The sequence below is a fragment of the Balaenoptera ricei genome, chromosome 5, assembly GCF_028023285.1.
Source record: "Balaenoptera ricei isolate mBalRic1 chromosome 5, mBalRic1.hap2, whole genome shotgun sequence".
Taxonomy (NCBI): Eukaryota; Metazoa; Chordata; class Mammalia; order Artiodactyla; family Balaenopteridae; genus Balaenoptera; species Balaenoptera ricei.
This window is the reverse complement of record NC_082643.1, coordinates 30,462,742-30,467,586: the sequence shown is the minus strand read 5'-3', so window position 1 is coordinate 30,467,586 and position 4,845 is coordinate 30,462,742.

Below are 4,845 nucleotides of genomic sequence, written 5' to 3'. Positions count from 1 at the left end.
GATTTATTACACTTGGAAATGGGAACTCTGCTCTTTTTAACCTTTAGCTCCTTGAGGTTAATATTAATTAATATTTTTCACAAAGAATGTGTGTATTATATTTGTATTTCTTTCTAAGTGGTGGCTATAATTGGGACAGCATTCAGGTAAAATTGAAAAGGTTCTTTGCAACACTTAATGAAGTGACAAATTCTCAATTCAGTATGTTATTTTCTTGTGCAAGAAACAAGAAATTTTATGAAGGATAAATTTAAGTATCTAGATCTATTCCTTTTATTAATATTTCTGGCCCTAGGTAAGGGGCCATTAATAAAAGACTGAAATGATTTTGTTTTAAGGTTTTGTTTGTGTCTTCATATATAAGATAGAGTAAATCCTGTTGTAATTCTCCAAGTGAACTTCTAACTTCATATTTCTACTCCAGAAAATTAGGTAAACAACAGTGAACTATCACTCACAGGAGTAGATCTTTTTATTTGACTGTACAACCAAAGAAATAGACTTAAAATGTTTTTTCATCCATGACACCTGTTCTTTTTTTTAACATCTTTATTGGAGTATAAAAGCTTTACTATGTTGTGCTAATTTCTGCTGTATAACAAAGTGAATCAGCCATACGTATACATATATCCCCATATCCCCTCCCTCTTGCACCTCCCTGCTACATTCCCTATCCCACCCCTCTAGGTCATCAACAAAGCACTGAGCTGATCTCCCTGTGCAGCTGCTTCCCACTACTTATCTATTTTACATTTGGTAGTGTATATATGTCAATGCTACTCTCTCATTTCGTCCCGGCTTCCCCTTCCCCCTCTCTGTGTCCTCAAGTCCATCCTCTGCGTCTGCATCTTTATTCCTGTCCTGCCCCTAGATCCATCAGAACAATTTTTTTTTTTTAGATTCCATATATATGTGTTAGCATATGGTATTTGTTTTTCTCTTTCTGACTTACTTCAGTCTGTATGACAGACTCTAACTCCATCCACCTCATTATAAATACCTCCATTTCATTTCTATTTATGGCCAAGTAATGTTCCATTGTATATATGTGCCACATCTTTTTTATCCATTCATCTGTTGATGGACACTTAGGTTGCTATTGTAAATAGCTTTTGCACAACACAGGAAACAATAAACAAGATGAAAAGACAACCCTCAGAATCGGAGAAGATATCTGCAAATGAAGCAACTGACAAAGGATTTATCTCCAAAATATATGAGGCTTATAAAGCTCAATATCAAAAAAACAAACAACCCAATCCAAAAATGGGAGGAAGACCTAAATAGACATTCTCCAAAGAAGATATACAGATTGAAAACAAACACGTGAAAGGATGCTCAACATCACTAATCATTAAAATGCAAATCAAAACCATAATGAGATAACAGCTCACAATGGTCAGAATGGCCATCATCAAAGAATCTACAAACTGCTCCAACTCAGCGCTGGGGCCTCTGAGGTGCCCGCAAGCAGCTGGAGCAGATCTGGGGTTTTGTAATCCACTTCCTTGATGTCAAGGGGCTACTGGGCTGGGGCCAAGGCAGGGAGCAGCCCTCAGAGATGGTGGCACATAGATGCTTCTGCCAGTCTTCTAGGGTTGCCATAATAAAATACCAGAAGATTGGGTGGCTTAAACAACAGAAATTTATTTTTTCACTGTCCTGGAGGATGAAGTCAAAGGTCAAGATGATGAAGATTTGGTTTCTCCTGAGGTATCTTCCTTGCCTTCTGTGTGGCTGACAGGGTCTTTGTGCTCTGGCCAGATGTCAGGCTTGTGCCTCTGAGGTGGAAGAGCCGAGTTCAGGACATTGATCCACCAGAGACCTCCCAGCTCCGTGTAATATCAAATGATGAAAGCTTTCCCAGAGATCTCCATCTCAATGCTAAGACCCAGCTCCACACAACAACCAGCAAGCTACAGTGCTGGATACCCCATGCCAAACAACTAGCAAGACAGGAACACAACCACACCCATTAGCAGAGAGGCTGCCTAAAATCATAATAAGGTCACAGACACCCCAAAACACACCACCAGATGCAGTCCTGCCCACGAGAAAGACAAGATCCAGCCTCATCTACCAGAAAACAGGCACTAGTCCCGTCTGCCAGGAAGCCTACACAACACACTGAACCAACCTTAGGCAACGGGGGCAGACACCAAAAACAACAGGAACTACGAATGTGCAGTCTGCGAAAATGAGACCCCAAACACAGTAAGTTAAGCAAAATGAGAAGACAGAGAAACGCACAGCAGATGAAGGAGCAAGGTAAAAACCCATCAGACCAAACAAATGAAGAGGAAATACGCAGTTGACTTGAAAAAAAATTCAGAGTAATCATAGTAAAGATGAGCCAAAATCTTGGAAATACAATGGGGAAAATATAAGAAACGTTTAACAAGGACCTAAAAGAACTAAAGAGCAAATGAACAATAATGAACAATACAATAAATGAAATTAAAAATTCTCTAGAAGGAATCAATAGAAGAATAACTGAGGTAGAAGAATGGATAAGTGACCTGGAAGCTAAAAGGGTGGAAATAACTATTGCAGAGCAGAATAAAGAAAAAAGAATGAAAAGAATTTAGGACAGTCTTAGAGACCACTGGGGCAACATTAAACACACCAACAAGCGAATTATAGGGGTCCCAGAAGAAGAAGAGAAAACGTAAGGGTAGGAGAAAGTATTTGAAGAGATTATAGTTGAAAACTTCCCTAATATGGGAAAGGAAATAGTGAATCAAGTCCAGGAAGCATAGAATCCCATACAGGATAAATCCAAGAAGAAACACACCAAGACATATTAATCAAACTATCAAAAATTAAATACAAAGAAAAAATATTAAAGCAGCAAGGGAAAAAACAACAAATAACACACAAGGGAATCCCCACAAGGTTAACAGCTGATCCTTCAGCAGAAACTCTGCAAGCCAGAAGGGAGTGGCAAGACATATTTAAAGTGATGAAAGGGAAAAACCTGCAACCAAGATTTCTCTACCCAGCAAAGATCTCATTCAGCTTCAACAGAGAAATTAAAACCTTTACAGATAAGCAAAAGCTAAGAGAATTCAGCACCACCAAACCAGCTTTACAACAAATGCTAAAGAAACTTCTCTAGGCAGGAAACACAAGAGAAGGAAAAAACCTACAATAACAAACAAAAAACAATTAAGAACATGGTAATGGGAATATACATATTGATAATTACCTTAAATGTAAATGGATTAAGTCCTCCAAAAAAAGACATAGACTGGCTGGATGTATACCAAAACAAGACACATATATATGCTGTCTACAAGAGGCCAACATCAGTCCTAGGGACACATACAGACAGAAAGTGAAGTGATGGAAAAAGATATTCCATGCAAATGGAAATCAAAAGAAAGCTGGAGTAGCAATTCTCATATCAGACAAAATAGACTTTAAAGTAAAGTCTATTAAAAGAGACAAAGAACAACACTACATAATGATCAAGGGATCAATCCAAGAAGAAGATATAACAATTGTAAATATTTCCCAACATGGGAGCACCTCAATACATAAGGCAAATGCTAACAGCCATAAAAGGGGAAATTGACAGTAACACAAACGTAGTAGGGGATTTTAACACCCCACTTTCACCAAAGGACAGTTCATCCAAAATGAAAATAAATAAGGAAACACAAGCTTTAAATGATACACTAAACAAGATGCACTTAATTGATATTCATAGGACATTCCATCCAAAAACAACAGAATACAGTCTCTTCTCAAGTGCTCATGGAACATTCTCCAGGATAGATCATATCTTGGGTCACAAATCAAGCACTGGTAATTTTAAGAAAATTGAAATCTTATCAAGTAACTTTTCCAAACACAATGCTATGAGACTAGATATCAATTACAGGAAAAAAAGTGTAAAAAATACAAAAACATGGAGGCTAAACAATACACTACTTAATAACCAAGAGATCACTGAAGAAATCAAAGAAATCAAAAAATACCTAGAAACAAATGACAGTGAAAACACGATGACTCAAAACCTATGGGATGCAGCAAAAGGATTTCTAAGAGGGAAGTTTATAGCAATAAAATCCTACCTCAAGAAACAACAAACATCTAAATAAATAACCTAACCCTAAACCTAAAGCAACTAGAGAAAGAAAATAAAAAAAACCCCAAAGTTAGCAGAAGGAAAGAAACCATAAAGATCAGATCAGAAATAAATGAAAAAGAAATAAAGGAAACGATAGCAAAGATCAATAAAACTAAAAGCTGGTTCTTTGAGAAGATAAACAAAATTGATAAACCATTAGCCAGGCTCATCAAGAAAAAAAGGAAGAGGACAGAAATACAGAATTAGAAATGAAAAAGGAGAAGTAGCAACTGACACTGCAGAAATACAAAGGATCATGAGAGATTGCTACAAGCAACTCTATGGCAATAAAATGGACAACTGGGAGGAAATGGAGAAATTCTTAGAAAAGCACAACTTTCCGAGTCTGAACCAGGAAGAAATAGGAAATATAAACAGACCAATCACAAGCACTGAAATTGACACTGTGATTAAAAATCTCCCAACAAACAAAAGTCCAAGACCAGATGGCTTCACAGGCAAATTCTATCAAACATTTAGAGAAGTGCTAACACCTATCCTTCTCAAACTCTTCCAAAATAGAGCAGAGGGAGGAACACTCCCAAACTCATTCTACGAGGCCACCATCACCCTGATACCGAAACCAAACAAAGATGTCACAAAGAAAGAAAACTACAGGTCATTCTCACTGATGAACATAGATGCAAAAATCCTCAACAAAATACTAGCAAACAGAATCCAACAGCACATTAAAAGGATCATACCCCATG